Here is a 17,042-nt window from a genome sequence, read left to right as displayed (position 1 = left end):
CTTCCAATTCTGGATTGTAGTTCATTCCAGATATAGTCAAGTTGACAACCAGGAATAGCCACTACACCCACACACATAAAATAAAAATAGTAAATATTTTAAAAAAGCTTCTTCCTTCAGAAACATTTGCTTTCTGAGAGAGTATTTGGGTACAGTCTAAATGAACAAGATCAGGATCTATACTACTGAGAAGTACTTGTAAACAGAAATCCAAATCTTATTCCTTCTAAAACCTGACATTTGCTTTCTGTGCCAGGGTTGAGTGTAATGAAATGAGATTTATATGTTTGCATGGGTTGTCATGGTTAGGATATTCTTGAATGTGTATCTCTCTCTCTCTCTCTCTCTCCCTCTCTCTCTCTCTCTCTCTCTCTCTCTCTTTCTCTCCCTCTCTTTCCCCTCCCCTTCCCCCTCCCCCTCCCCCCCTCTCTCTCTCTCTCTCTGTGTGTGTGTGTGTGTGTTTCTCTCAAACCAAAGTGAGTGTCATAGTTTGCTCTGAGAAAAACCATTCATTGCAAAGTAGAAACATTTGATTCCATTCTATAAGCTTCAAGGTAAACAAAAGAGCACAGAAAACCATGTAACCAACTGTAGGCCACGGCTCAGAATATGAAAGTTTTCTTTTCTTTTTCTAAAATTTACGTCACTGTTCTTTGCTAAATGAAAGACAGTTTTGCTGGATGATGCATGCTTAAGGATCAGAAGTCGGTATCTGGTGTCTTCCTCAGTCCCTTGGCTTCTTCTTCCTTCCCCAGTCCCTCCCTTCCTGCCCTCCTTTCTTCTAGCCTTAGTGGGGTTGGCTCCCCAGACTTCAAGGTGACCTCTCTGGCTCTGTGTTATACTAGCATCGAGTTGTCCTGAAGAACAGGGTGAGGGAGACTGTGGGACACGAAGCGAACCCCAGGAAAGGGTCAGGATTTTTGACTCTCTGTTACCCTGTTTACTCTCTTGTTTCCGAGGTGTTCCTTGGGTCTGTGTAATTTCTGGTCAGACCGTCTTCCTCACACACAGTGATCAACACGAATGCACCTCTGTTTCCATTTACTCTGCAGAGGTCACATGCCACGGCTGGTTTATGAGTTTATTCTGCCATGTATCACTACAGGCGGGTCAGCGGGCCAGCGGATGGATGGGCAGCGCTAACCTGCCCATTTATTACTCTTGTCAACTCTGGAAAGGAATTTTTTTTTCTTACCTTATGAAAGGCCCATCAGCAATGAATCAGTGAAGTGAAGACGACAGTTGATTTGTGAATTTAGATTCTGTAAAGTGACTCTGCTTTGGTGGGCTGTGCAGATAGAGCCGCCGTCCAGATAAGCTGGCGAGTGCAATTCCACAAAACCAAATTTATTGCGCATTTGAGGAAATCATCCTATTTTAAAATACCATAAATTCTAAATTGAATATTACTTATTCCCATGAATTTTGATTTATATTTTGAATATTTTTAATGGGATGCTAAATAGCCTGGGCTGGAAGTTATGAGCTTATGCATTCCTTCTTGAGGGCTATTGTGACTGCGCAGAATATATTGGCCATTCTTAGGATTTTATTTGTGTGAACCGGATGGGGGTGGGGGAGCAGATGCATGCACCTGCCTAGGACGCCCTTTGGGGAATGGTGCAGGGACCAGTTATAAAGAAATTGCTGGCCGCAGCCTTCCTGCCTCCAAGCTAGGGTCTCACAAGGCTGCCATGGAGCTCAAAAGGGAGCCTTTTATACCTGCCTAGACCAGTATAGAACGGCTGAGAAAAGCACTAGGGGAAATCCAGACTCCCAGGTGAGTGCTATCCCTGACCAATGCGGGAGAGTCCTCTGAGTGGCTGCGCAGTGGATGTTGCTGTACTGTGGCTTCAATTAGCTCTGTCTATAACTAGATATTTCTAGTGTTTCCACCATCAACACACAACCCCTCACTCCACGACTGAAACCAGGACTAGCCCAAGAACAATGGTGAGAGAAAGACATCTCAATCCCAGCATGCTTCAGGCCAGGCCACATAGTCCTGACCTGTCCCATCCCATGTGCTTCCCACCTCCAGCCCCCAATTAATCCAGTTTTCTCTTTGACTGATAGTTAAAAAGAAACCCTTTTAATTTCAACTGCTGCTGTTGAGGTAACAAAAAAAAAAAAAAGTTCATCCAATTACCTTTCGTGGGGGTGGAAAAATCAAGGAAGAGCCTTGCAGTCTGTAATCAAAAATGGACAGTTTTGCAGGGTCCCTACCAGGCAGAGAGGGCCCAGGGGCCGGAGTCCCTGGCCCGGTGTCCCTGCCTCATCTGCTCATCCGGCATCTGGCATCATGCAGCAGGAAACTGACGAATGAAACTGTCAGATGCTCAGGGGGGAATCTGTGCTTCGTGGCCACTCCAGTCCTGGTCCAGAGCAGCTGTCCTTGAATCAAGAGAAACAGCTTTAGCACTCGTAATGAGGCCCAAAATTGCTTTAAGTTCGAGGCCAGCCTGGGTTACAAAAATGAGACCTTATCTCAAGTAAACAAAGATAGAAAAAAAGAAGGAAGATCTTGTTCTCCTGACAGTTTAGCGAGGGGAGGGTGTTATGTTCGGGAGGACCTGGAAAGGCCATGCGAGCCTCCAGCTCCACAGAATGCTTTCAGTTAGAATGTTGAGAACACTGGTGCTTTAGACATGGTGAAGTTGGCCAGGAAAACCTTTTGAAATTTCTGTCGGCTTTCCCCAAAGCTTCCAGGATCTGATTCTCTCAAGCCCAGAACCCTCAAATGAGGAGCAATTCCTTGTTTTATTTGTCCTGCATCTTCTCTTCTCATAGGGTAAAGAAAAAAAAAGACAAAAATGATTTAAAAGAGAAGGTGGGCTACTCTCCTAGCCCACTTCCCTCTCTCTGACCCCTACTCCTTAAGAGCTAAAGTGAAAAATTCCAACTACAAATGTGACACTCACAGTGAGCTCTTGGCTGAGGACTCGGCTGGGGCTTTTAAGAATAACTTTGGCAGCCTCACTGGGTAACTGGTCAACCTCTCAACCTGGTGGGGTACTCTGAAGGAAGTATCCATAGAGAGTAGGGTTGGGGCAGGGAAGAGAGATAGGGATCAGAAGAGACAAAAGAAAGACTGGGAGAAGGACCTGGGGAGATGCTATCCTTTGTGTGCGGTAGCTTCAAAGACAGTCCTGTCTGTTCATTAAAATCAAGTCACTAAGTGGACCTGCATTCAACAGGAAGGTTAAACTCTACCTTTTAAAAAGAGAAGCATAAAAGGCTCATTTAAGAAGAGAGCATCAGCAGGCTTATTTTCAGGCTGCCACATGGGGTCATAATGGGAGCAATCTCGACTGTGTGGCATCGAGATCCTGTCTGGGTAGTGGCCCAGACCCTTCCAAGCTTCCATTAGTACCCTGTGTAAGTAGCCAAGGACGACTAGGTATGGCTAGCTACCCCCCCAATGGGGTGAATGTTCAGCATCTCCAGTGCTACTATTTGCTTGGTCAGAGAGTCTTTGGGGAAGAGTTCATAGACAAGGCTCGAGTTGCTCTGAGGAAGTGTAGGGGGAAATATGTGGACATTTCTTCTGTTCTCAGATCCCTGTTTCTTTTTCATGACTGACTGACTCTGCTCATTCTCTAAGGCCTTACACTTCAAACTCATCTCCTAACTGGCTCCTCTACCCTTTTTCTTTGTTCATAGCCGACTGTCTTATGACCATCATATGAGGTTAAGGGAGGCTCAAGGAAATGGGCAATTGTCTTAGGCTGGCATTCTCCACCATGGAATGTGTACAAGCTTAGCTTTATGGAATCTTATAAAGGAAGGGTTTTGCGATGGGCAAGTTTGAAAGGGGCTCTTTTCTCATTTCCCTATAATGGGAACACCCATTGGAGCTAGTGTGGTATAGAACTTCACAGGATGAGCCCTGGTTCAAAGTCTGAGTTCAAATCTGGACATATCCTCTATCAAGCCATAAATACTTGTGCCTCATTTTCTCAGCCTGTGAAAGTGAAGTAGAAGTGTTTCTATTGCCTATATCCCTGCTAACACTGGGATATTCAATGAAAGGCATGGGGGTTAGGAATCTGTAACTATAATAAAAGCTCTTGAGAAGACATGAAACAAGCACTCACACTATCCATCTGACTCAGACTGTGGGTTTGTCTTTCACAATTCAATTACTATTGTGGAAAACTCAAGAATATTCTAAAGTAGTGGCTTACACCTTTGATTCCAGACTTAAGAGGCAGAGACAGGCAGATGTCTGTGATTTCCAAGATAACCTTGTCTCCATGGTGAGTTCCAGAGTAACCAGAGCTATATGCTCAGTCTCTGTGTCAAGAAGAAGAAGAGGAGGAGGAAAAGGAGGAGGGAAGGGAGGAGAAGAATAGAACAAGAGGAGGAAGAAGAAGAAAGAAGAGAAGGAGGAGGAAGAGGAGAAAGAGGAGGAGGAGGAGGAGGAGGAGAAGAAGAAGAAGAAGAAGAAGAAGAAGAAGAAGAAGAAGAAGAAGAAGAAGAAGAAGAAGAAGAAGAAAAGGAAGAAAGAAGAAAAGAAAAATGATGAACAAATTTAATTATCCTTAGAAAGTTAGAAGGTATTTTAAGCTGGGAGTGGGGGGGTGACAGTAATGTCATTCTCAAAGGGTTAAATGTGGGAGTCAGAATAAGTGGTCAGTGACCTAGTAGCTGGCACAGAGCTCTCACTGACATCTCCAACTGACAGTGTTGACCTTGGAGTAAATTCTCAAGCTCTGTGAAATGTTCAGGTATATTTGCCTACAGTCCTCAGTAGCCAGAATCAGGAAGAAGGGAGAAAAACACAATGGATAATCTTCCTGAATCTGAGGATGGCCTCACATGAATGACCTACCTGGAAGTTGTAGGCCTCAAAGTCTTCACTTGTCTGTCCAAAGAAAGGTGCATTCTTGCATCTAGTGAGGACCTGGGTTCTCTCTTGGAAAGCTCCTGCTTCCACACCATAGACTTAGGGGGTGTGTACCGGACCAGAGCTGGCCATTCAAATCATCATACCTCAGAAATGGACATGTGACCTAAAGCAGCCCAAAGAGAGTCCTCAGTGGTCATATACTAGGGTCAGAGAAACTGGGACAGAAATGGTGCTTGTCTATGGAAATCCAGACATCCAAACTTGCTGAGACACCTCCAAGTGATACATGGAAAGGAGGATAGAGTGGAAAGGGGAGGAAATCTGCAAGTATATGTATTGTAGCCCTCTTAGGAAAGATGCCGAGTGTGATCACAGCTTTAACTGAGCATCTATTGTGTGCTGAGTGCTTGTGTTCCCTCTGTTCTAAGCAACATTACTTCCCATGTGAACATTCCTAAAACAACAATATATTTTTTTTTTCACATGGAGGCTTCTCACAGTATCTGGTCACAGTCTGGCTGTCATTGCCTTAGCCTCCAATAAACCTCATTTTCTTTCTTTCTTCTTCCTTCTTTCTTTCTTTTTTTTTACATTTATTTAGTGTGTGTACATGAAGACATGTACACAGATACATTGTGTGTGTGTGTGTGTGTGTGTGTGTGTGTTTGTGTGTGTATGTTTAGGTAGGGAAAGGAGCTTGTAGAGTGGAGGAGCTTGTGGAGTCAATTCTGTCCTTTTACCATCTCGAGCCTGGTGACTGAACTCAGGTTATCACACTTGGTGGCAAGTGCCTTGATCTGCTGAGCCATGTCGACAGCCCACATGCTAAAGGAGGTTTCTGCTTAAAATTTATGGTTAAGTTAATCTTTTTTTTTTAACTTTTCAACAAAAACTTTTACAATTTCATGAGAAAATCCTAAGATGTGCTTTAGCCGTGTCATTTCTTGGGCAATCACAGTTGAGTTGAAAGATCTAGAGGCTGACAATATCTGTGTGTGTGAGGCTCAGGAGTACCTGGGATGCAGTAGGGGTGCAAACAGTACTATTTTGACCTTGGGAAGTTCCTGATTGGCTCACACTGGCCACCAGATTCCAGGTGCTTAGCCAAATCATGATGAAGGTCACAGGTCGGATGAGATCTGTCCAGGACTCAGTCCCAAACACACTTTATCCCTTCAGGTGGGAGGTATGATCTGAGGTGGCAGACAGATTTCTCCTATTACTTAAGAGAAAACCTTTCACAAACCCTTTCCTGTCTCCCCCGCCCCCTCACCCAATCCAGAACCTCCTTCCTGTGCTGCCCCCTTAGGGACCATGTTTACTGGTGTGGCATTATGAAAAAGTGACTTGTAGTCTTCAGGATTAGGCAAAAGCCAAGTTCCCAGACCTCCTGTTTCTCTGGCACAAAATTGATACCAGGGACTCTCCCCGGCTGAAAGAGAACACTGCTGACTTTAAATAACCAAGGCCTCTGTTGTAGCAATGTGTCAACAGATAGGATGAGATTTCCTTCCTCAGGCCAGCAAAACACCTAATGGATCTGTCCTGCTCTCTGTCTCCCTCTGTCCCTCCAAATTTCTGTGGGCATGAACCAGCCAGTTTGGATCCCAATGTACAATGCAGCCTGAGTTTATTTCTGAAGTAAACCGCCCGTCGGTGGAAGGGTCCTTGTGCAGAGGTGGGCTGGTGGGCTGGCTGCCAAAGACGCGGAGGCAAAGGGGACACCAGCAGGCTTTTGTTCAGGGACTGCTTTGGAAAGTGGCTTCCCTGTGAATATCCGATGCTTTATCGCTGTGACGGGGGTGACCTCATCTAACCAAATGAAGTCATCCATCCCACCAGGGAAGACAAACCTTCCTTCCACAGAATCAATCAGGTCCATCAAGGGCACTTCCCACCCGCCCCCCCTTATCTCCAGCCATCCAGCAAGTGAGCAGTTAAAAATCTGACAGGCTCCAGAGAACCCCAGACTTTACATTCCACTAAATCAGAAGGGAGCCAGGACTCTGGACTCATGGAGGGAGAACTGCTAGCAAGGCACTGCCTGACATCATCTCTGACATGGGGGATTGTTTGGAACCAGGATGTTTCTGGAGAACAAAACATGGCACACTGCTGTAGACTTGGGGGCTTTCTCCTTCTGGTTATTAAACTCTTAACTCCTGCCAGATAGCAATGCCAGGCGCAATAATTGCTCTCTGGGTCTTTTCATCCCAAGCTATTGCACAACCCATAAACAGTCCAATTAGGAAACCAATTAAAATGAGAAAGAGGCTCCTTGAATTCTTCAACAGTTGAGGCAGCGCTGACTTCTTCTTGTCAACTGGTGAAAGGTTTTTATTGCAGCCAGTGAGGAGGTGAAGGAAATTGGGGGGAGGGAGTTTACTGAGCACCTCATGGGGCAAGGCAGGAGTAAGATCATCCTCCCACCCCAGTCAACTCCCCCGGGCCTGGCCAGAAGACTGAAGAATGATTATTGACACCAAAGTGAATATTACAAGCAATAAATAAATAAATAAATAAATAAATAAACCCTGCCAGCTTGTCTTGGATTGCAATGGAGTCCTGGTACAGTTGCGAGTGCTCAGCAAATGGCCCATTCGTTTGTGCTGCATCCTGGGAGACCTTGTGTGGGCATTCAGTCACTCCATATTTCCATTGAGCAGCAGTATTGTTTTGAGAGATTATGGGGTCTTCCTACCAACAAGGAGGAAGCTGACCTGAGGTCAAGGTCACACATGAGCATGCGCGCGCGCACGCACACACACACACACACACACACACACACACACACACAGAGGCTGAAATGACCACAACAGTCACTGCTCATCTATTAATGCAGTCTTGTGTTACGAGCACTTTGGCCACTGGGGAACTGGAAAGCAAACACTGCCTCTACTGTCGCCTGGCATGCAGCTCGGAAGCACTCTAGACATATATCAGAGCATCGCAGACATGCCTGCAGGTTCAGACCGACCGGTCTCTCCTTGTTTCACCAGACTAGAAGCATTCTACAGAGTGGTTCTGAAGGATAGTGGGTAGTTCCACAGGAGCTGAGGCAGGAAGATTAGGAATTCAAAGCGGGACTGGGCTAAATAGTTAGTTCCTGTCACTAAAATAGAAGTCCTAATGGAGAGAGAAGCCATGGAGAAGCCACTCCTTCTTGCCATGAAGCAGAATGTGCATGTTTATATGTTGTGCATACATACTATATATACACACCTATATGTGCATAACACATACCTCTATGGGCATATATACACCTGTGTCTGTGCATATATATACCTATGTCTATGCATATATATACCTATGTGCATGTACACACCTAAATATACATGTATATACCAGTGTTTGCATATATGTGTGTGTGTGTGTACATATATATATATATATATATCTGTATGTATACATATACACCTGTGTGTGCGTATATACACCTATGTGCATGTATACACCTAAATGTACATGTATACACTAGTGTATGCATATATATGTATATATATATATGTGTGTGTGTGTATGTATACATATATGTGTGTGTGCATGTATACAGCTGTATGTGCATATATATAGTGTGTGTGTACATGAAGACATGTGCACAGATACATTGTGTGTGTGTTTAGGTAGGGAAAGGATATATATATATATATATATATATATATATACATATATATATATGTGTATATATACACATATGTGTATATATATATATATATATATATGCACTTACACATATACACATGTGTGTGCATACACCTGTGTATGCATGGGGTGAATGTACTGGCTAGTTTTGTGTGTCAACTTGACACAGGCTGGAGTTATCACAGAAGGGAGTTTCAGTTGGGGAAGTGCCTCCATGAGGTCCAGCTGTGGGGCATTTTCTCAATTAGTGATCAAGGGGGTAGGGCCCCTTGTGGGTGGTGCCATCCCTGGGCTGGAAGTCTTGGGTTCTATAAGAGAGCAGGCTGAGCAAGCCAGAAGAAGCAAGCCAGTAAGGAACATCTCTCCATGACCTCTGCGTCAGCTCCTGCTTCCTGACCTGCTTAAGTTCCAGTCCTGACTTCCTCTGGTGATCAACAGCCATGTGGAAGTAAGCTCAATAAACCCCAATAAGTCCTCCCCAACTTGCTTCTTGGTCATGATGTTTGTGCAGGAATAGAAACTCTGACTAAGACAGTGGGAGTACAACATTTGAGTTTTCTTCATTCTACAGATCATCAGGGTCCATATGCTAAATGGTGGCTACTCAGAGCTCAGCTCCTGGGTCCTCTTTGCTCTTCGCTGCTGTGGACTTACTGGAAGAGAATCTAATTGCTCAACACTTTCAGCAGGCCCTAATTCGACCACAATGCATCCCACGCTGTCAGGTGCGGGGTTTTCCACTAGCAGCATCTCACTGGTGCTCAGAGAGGTTAGATTTGGGAACATTCTGAATACTCACTCTGTGGTGCACGAGCCACAGTTAGCTGCAGGACGAAATATGCTAGTGCATACGATGTGCTCTGAGCACACTCGAGGGTATGGCAGGTGCCAAACACACAGCTCAGCTTTGTCACTGTACCATGGTATCTTTTGGCACTTGCTGCTTTCTCCTGGCGAGAATGGACTTTAAGCATCTGAGCACCTACTTACCCCTTTCTGCATGCAGACACTATCAATGGAAAGATCCCAGGAGGTTCCAAGGAGACCTATGTTCACTCTGGAAATGCCTAAGAGACTGGCCACCACTGACTGAGCAATCTGGTGCATGGTAAATGTCCCGCTTCATTCCGTGTCTCGTACCATTTGGCAATGTGGCCTGCATGGGTCACAATATAACAGTGATTGGAAACCTGAGATATCATAAAATGAGCTGTTTCTGCTAACCTGGCATGGTGGAGTGAGGATGAACACAGACTAATCACCTCGACTGCCACCCTGCAACTTAGGAACTGTGCACCTGTGGGTAAATTAGAACTCTGCCTCATTCTCTTTGTCTGTGCAATGGGGACAGTGACGGGTCCAACGAAACAAGATCTTACAAGGCTTGTGTAAGGAAATATGTATAAACTCCTGAGATGATTAAGTTCTGTGTGGAAACCTTTGTAAGGATCTGGCATGTGAATTGACTGTTCAGATACTGCAGACTTAGAATATTCCCTGGCATAGCTAAGATATTCTAAGGAGACAACTGATGATCAGATGATTGAAACAGTGGAATCCCAAAGAACTGGGAATTTTCCCAGGAATCTCATGCTGGGAGAAGGAAAAGGCACAAGCTAGAAGGGGATCCTGTTCAATTTCACATGGTTCTAACAACTTGTCATACCATCTGTGGTGGTTTGATAGGAATAGACTCGTGTGTGTGGATGCTTGGCCCATAGGGAGTGACACTATTAGGAGATGTGGCCTTGTTGGAAGAAGTGTGTCACCATGGAGGAGGGCTTTGAGGTCTTTTAAGCGCAAGCCTGGCCAATATGGAACACAGCTGCCTTCTGCTGCCTATGGATCCAGATGTAGAACTCTCTGCACCTTCTGCAGCACCACATCTGCCTGCACACTGCCATGCTTCCCACCATGATGAAAATGAACTTTAAACCTTTGAAGCTGTAAGTCAGCCCCAATGAAATGCTTTCTTTTACAAGGGTTGCCATGGTCATGGTGTCTCTTCACAGCAGTAGAAACCCTAATTAAGACAACCATCTTACAGGACGTGTCTGAATCCCAGACAGTGGTGGGAGAGACCACATCCTGACTAGGTCTACTTGCAAGTGCTTGGCCTTCTATTTAAAGTTGAATCTCTCTTCAGGACACCTCTCTCCATGAAGTCAGATGCCAGACAGGTGGTGGGACCTGATTTGGGGGACAAGTTTTGATCCACTAGCTCATTAACACATTTTCTGGTATCGTGCAAGGGCCCTGAATTGGGAGAGTGTTCATTCCATGATGGATGTGGTTTGTATGCATCCTCTGAGCTCGGCTCCCTCAACTCATAGAGAGAAGTGTTCCGACTCTTTCCTTTGCCTCATGTGTGTTCCCTTCTGCCATCCGATGCCTCCCTCTTCCATGTGATGAAGCAGCATGGAGGTGCTCACTGGAAGCACCGCATTTGGTTAGCTTGTCCAGCTCGATTGGGAGCAGGGCTTCTCAAACGGCCCTTGGAAATGACTGTTCTACAGGGGAGTTTTATTGTCTAAAGACATTTGGGTTGCTGTAACTTAGAGAGAGTTTGCTTTTGGCTCTAGGGAGTTGAGACCTAAAATGTCAATAGTGTTAAGGCTGAGAAACTCTGTGAGACTCCACACCCTTTGTAAGAGAGTCTTTCTCATACTAGCCGCCTCTCATGTGTGACCTGCCTCAGCCAGGACAGACTAGGTTATAATGGGGTGACACATTTTGCTGAGGTCTATGAGGGTTTGTTCTGCCTGAGCCTCAGTGTCTGGCATAGATTGAGTTAGGGGAACTGTATTAATCAGGGTTTCTATTCCTGTACAAACATTATGACCAAGAAGCAAGTTGGGGAGGAAAGAGTTTGTTCAGCTTACTTCCACATTGCTGTTTATCACCAGAGGAAGTCAGGACTGGAACTCAAGCAGGTCAGGAAGCAGGAGCTGATGCAGAGGCCATGGAGAGATGTTCCTTACTGGCTTGCTTCCCCTGGCTTGCTCAGCCTGCTCTCTTATAGAACCCAAGACTTCCAGCCCAGGGATGGCACCACCCACAAGGAGCCCTACTCACCCCCTTGATCACTAATTGAGAAAATGCCCCACAGCTGGATCTCATGGAGGGATTTTCCCAACTAAAGCTCCCTTCTCTATGATAATTCCAGCCTGTGTCAAGTAGACACACAAAACCAGCTAGTACAGGAATATCTTGGGAGTTCTATTGCTCTGATAAAAATACCATGACCAAAAGCAACTTGGGGAAGAAAGGGTTTGTTTCAGCTAATAGTTTTACATTTCAGTTTATTATTAATGAAAATCAGAGCAGGAACTCAAGATAGTAATCTAGAGGCAGGAACTGACGCAGAGACCATGGAGGGATGCTGCTTATTGGCTTGCTCCTTGTGGCTTGCTTAGCCTGCTTTCTTAAAGCACCCAGGACCAAAGGCCTAGGGGCAGCACCACCCCCAGTGAGCAGGGCCTTCCCACATCAATCATTAATCAACAAAACGTCTCCAAAGCTTTGCCACAGGCCAATCTGGTGGAAACATTTTATCCACTGAAGTTCCTTCTTCCAAAATGACTTTAGTTTGTGTCAAACTGGCATAAAACTATCCAATACAGGAGATTGCAGCTTATCTTGTTCTCAATCTGGGTATCAAGCGGAGACAACTAACTTCTTTGGGACGTGTCAGGTTATGGTGGATGAGGGGATGAACCTAAGGAATTGTTCATCTGTTTTGCTTTTGTTTATATCCTTGGCCACTCCAGCCACATTGCCACATTGAACTTCAAAGAGAGTGAGCAAGCTCAATCTTACTGTAGATCTGAAAAGAGAGAAATTGACTTTGAGGAGCCTGTCTGACCCCAACACATTCCAGCCCACCCTTAGAACCTCACTTGGACCATGGGGGAGCAGTCTGCCCACTCACCCCTCTGGGTGGCAAGGATGACCGTGTTCTGAGTTCCCACCTTAACCTGCACTAACTTAACATGCTACCTGTGGTTGCCGGACTGAAGGATGTATACAGATGGGACTTTTGTTTACTATGTTCCTGACTACTAACCCACTGTTGACTAGGAATGGAGCCCAGGTATGACTTTCTGAACTAGGGAGACTCTCCCGTTCATTTTTTACCTTAGATAAGAACTTGAGGAAGTAGACTCTGGGCAAACGCTCAGGTTTCTGGTCCAAAATGCTGGTGTCATCCTGTAATGTCGATGCAGGACCTCTGAATGCAGGGTTGATGCTCTACGGTCTCTTTCTCTGGATTTCTCCATTCTGCTGCCTCGCACTGTTGCCAAAGTCCATGCCTCCTTATGGGGAGATATTAAAAGTGTTTACCTTAAAAAATCAAAACAAACAAACAGTAAAAACAGGTCATCAAAATAGTTTCTGTGGACTCTGGCATTGTCTGGGCACAAGGAAGAGGTGCAGTTATGGGTTGGCATGTGAAATTATGGCCAGGTGTCAGCTTCAACACAAGGACATCAGATTTCTTTTATTTTCTCCAATCTTAAAAATGCCTCAAAATTTTTATGATGAATCAGAATGGTGTAGTAGGAAGCAAAACTGGTGTCCTAATTCCATTTCTGTTTCTGTGATCTATCACAAAACTTGACAAAAAGCAGTTGTGGAAGAGAGAGTTTAATAAGCTCACAATTCCAGAGTGCATAGTTCATCATCACAGGAAAATCGGAGTGGCAGGAATTTGATGCAGTTGGTCTCAAGATACCCACTGTGAAGAGTAGAGAGAACTGAATATATTTGTGCTCATTTGCTTGCTACCTTGGAGTCATATCTCTACTCTTATTCAGGTCAGAACCTCATGCATAGGGAGTGATGCTGCCTACAGTGGGCTGTGTCTTCCCATATCAATTTACTTCATTTAGACAGTTCTCTAAAGACATGCCCATGGAACAACCCAATGTAGACAGTGTCTCATTGAGAGTCTCTTCCCAGATGATTCTAGGTGTGTCAAAGTCAACAATTAGAGCTAGTCATCACAGTTAAGGATGAAGAGAAGTCTGAGAAGATGGGATGATAAGATAACATTCAATGCTGGGTGATAAAAGGCCCAGCACGGGAGGATCCCAGGCAGAAGAAACAGCAAGGACACAGTCACCCGATTACTTGGTGCTATGTGAGAAATAACCTTGTAAACCCTGTAAAATGCCACTTGTATATTTTCCAAGTTACATGATCAGTCAGGAGAAGATGCCTAATTAGCAGCTGAAAATCTTGCTGCTTTGAAAGTGATGCTAATTTTCATTGGATTTCTTCCCTGAAAAATGGAAATGTGTGTACAAACCTTATGCTTAGGATTAAAATTTCAAGTGTTGCTAAGATTTTGATTAACATTAGTTTAATTAAAAAAAATGTTAATTGCCTTATTGTCTTTCGCTGCTCGCAGTCAGATTCCACCATGGGGCTCCATTTCAGCACCTGCTAGAGTTACGCAAGCTGCCAGTTCAAACAGCCACATGTCAGGAAAGAAAGGGAAAATAAAGATTTTTGTATTTGTGAAATACTGCACCAATGCTCATAGTATAAAATAGCCCAGTGTGGTCCCAGCTGAATAGTAAGAGGGTGATTTATTCCCCAGGTTCTGTTTCCATTTTGGCTGGTTATGATAGCATATCAAGTGAGCTTTTGATTGAATTACTGCCTTGTATTCAGGCTGGGACCATGCATTATTACATATGTAAGTATAAACGTTGATGCAGATGAGTTTTCCTAATGAAACGAGAGGCAGTTTATTTTCTTCTGCATAATGGGTGGTGCTGGGGACCAGATTTATTTTTCTCAAAGTGACTACATGCTTATTTTCCAATTTGTCATTCATTCTTAGCATGAGCACCCCAATAATTCAGCTCTGCCAGTCTTTGAGCATGCACATTTTAATGTAGATTTTTTTTTTTATTTTTTAAACTGAAATCAATTTCAATGTGATTTATCATCAGAGAATTACCTTATGTAAAATGCTTAAGTGAATGAAGTAATAACTTTAGGCCTATCAGTTAGCGAGGGCAATTTTCAGCTGCTCAGTTCTAAATAAATGCTAGGCTCCAGGGTCACATTTTCATTTTGTTCACGACACTGTGTGCTTTAGTTATTACTGAGTTTTGGAATGTCTAGAAGCTTCAAATGAACTGAATTACTTTTAAATATGGCTGAATTTCATTTGATACCGAGTTGAGCTACTTGGCTTGGAGCTGCTTGGTTTCCTATTATTTCTCTACTTATTCCAGCTGGCCCGACCTGGAGTTTATTCAGTGCCTCGTAATTTAAGATACTAATGTGGAGCCCTGGGCTCTCTCTTGCATATGAAATCAAGTGCAGCTTGCATGCTTTGAGAGTCCACTGAGGGTTTGCCTAGGGAAGACTCGGCCAATGAGGGTCCTGGGAGAAGCAACTGAAGGAAAAGTACCATGGGAACAGCTGTCTCCCTTGGAGGAGAAAAGGCCCTGGCAAAGTAGATTCAGAGATGGAAGTTTGGCCCTCAGATTTTCTAGGACAAACTGGGCAAGGGTCCTTTAAGACTCAGTGTATGCATTTAAGGACACAGCAGCTTTCTATTCACAGAACAGAATCAGTTAATAATAACAGCAACAGTAAACATTTACTACAGCAACAAAACACACAACGTACTCTATCATAATGCATAGGACGGACATGGTCTCTGGTGTGCATGTGATTTGAGTGTGTTTCCCAAAGTCCCATGTGTTAGAAGCTTAGTGCCCAGTGGAACAGCACTGAGAACCAGTTGAACGTTGGTGAAGTAAGCCCCAGTAGATAGGCCATGGAAACCCCGTCCTTGGAAGGCTTCAGGGAAGGGATCAATGAAGTTCTTAAACTGACCCGGCTACCTCTTACAAGAGTGGGAGGCTATAAGGTTAGACCAGCCCATGAGCTTGCTAGCTCCTCATCTCCATAGTCAATCACTTCTCCATAGGTCCTGACACAGTCGGGCTCCTCCCAACACCACAATAACGAGGCAGAATGTCTATATATAATACTCCATTTAAGATACTTTGTTATGGCCAAACAAATAATGGACTGTGACAATATTATAATAATAAAGATAATACTGACGAATTTACTGAGGACCTACTCTGTGCGGGTGTCATACTAACCACTTGATGTGCATGTTCTTACTAATCTCCGCAACAGTGATCCAAAACACACCCCAATTTCACTGTGTAGATAAAGAAACTGAGGCTAGGAGAGTTTGGCCAGGGTAGCCCACGTAATGATTAGAGGAACCAAGATTCAAAACCAGACCGTCTGGCTCCAAAGCACCCTCTACTTCCCAAGCTACCCCAGTAAGAGCTCCATCTCTTAAGTAAAGCATCCGTTCAAACCCCACAGCCTTCTGTCTGGGTGGAAAAGGGACTGTAGAGACACAGGGCCATCTAGGATCTGGACTTTAGAGAGCAGACAATACGGTTGAGTCCCAATTCAGGTTGTCACTTATGTGACACTTTGTGTCACTTATGTCGAGGGGCCCAGTTTCAGTGATCTCCTTCAGTTTCCCTGCAGGTTGAAAGTACTAATGACAATATTTCCACTGTGAGAGATGAATGACGCTATGTAATGCCCCATGGGTCAGAAACTCTTGCACACGTTTAAACTAGAAACCTACCCACCTGGTGTAAACTATCCTTAAACTAAAACCCTACCCAGGTTTATTCAGGTGAGTGCCCCCTCTGGGAGCTGGCTTTAAAGTCTCAATCTGCATTTCTAATTACCTCCCGCTTGCCAGCCTTTGAGGACTTGCCTGGCGATTGATGTGATACCGCTAAGAAATGTCTTTGCGTTCCTCAGAAGAAAGGTTTTCTGTACAATCCAGCTGCTGCTGCTGCCATTTAGAGAAACCTGGAAACCCAAGCGCTCCGCTGATATGCTCACGGGGAGTTGAAAGGGGGGATTATCTCTTAAGACTTGAGAATGTTGATGTTTGCAAATATTTTCTTGCCGCCTCTCCTAATACTGCAAATTGACTGCTGAGATAATGGGCCCAAAGGTGACGTCACACAAACAGCGGCTTTTAAGTGCACCAGACTGGCGGAACCACTTAGCGTAATTAGGAAATCCTTAAGCAAGAGTTTGCAAAGCATTGGCTAACCTTCAGGGTTTGCATCTCCCTCCTCCCCATCCCCCTTTTTCTGGCATCCAACACTAAAAGTCAGACCTTGAATAATTATCTACCCACAAGCTTTCAGCACCAGGAACGAGCGGCTCCCTCGCCTGCCTCTGAGTGTGGGGACAGTTCTCTGGTGCTCTGAAGGCCTGTGACAAGTGAGTGCCTGGATCTGATGGGAAGCTTCAGGGCAAAGGGCAGGTTGCTTTCTTTTGATTGCATTTCTAAAATGACTGTCTGTCTTTCTGGAAAGTCTGGTAACGTATCTCCTTCTTCAGCTTGCTCTCACCGGAGATTGTGAGCACCCAGAGAAGCACCCTTTGGCTCTGTCCAAAGGAGTGTGGACTATTTTAGAGAGTGAATAGGATGGTCAGGTTGTTTTTATTTCTTTTTTTCTTTCTTTTT

General features: G+C 44.6%; 1 long non-coding RNA gene across 1 annotated transcript; it reads right to left on the bottom strand.

Moving 5' to 3' along the window:
* Positions 1-12,030: 12,030 nt before the first annotated feature.
* Positions 12,031-13,218, bottom strand: LOC116069857. Its single transcript, XR_004110170.1, has 3 exons — positions 13,155-13,218; positions 12,632-12,838; positions 12,031-12,320 (listed from the first exon to the last, which is right to left on the bottom strand). It is a non-coding gene; the product is annotated as an uncharacterized LOC116069857 (long non-coding RNA).
* Positions 13,219-17,042: the final 3,824 nt, after the last annotated feature.

Source organism: Mastomys coucha, unplaced genomic scaffold (assembly GCF_008632895.1).
Source record: "Mastomys coucha isolate ucsf_1 unplaced genomic scaffold, UCSF_Mcou_1 pScaffold22, whole genome shotgun sequence".
In the NCBI taxonomy this organism is placed as follows: domain Eukaryota; kingdom Metazoa; phylum Chordata; class Mammalia; order Rodentia; family Muridae; genus Mastomys; species Mastomys coucha.
This window is presented reverse-complemented; position numbering and strand designations above follow the sequence as displayed.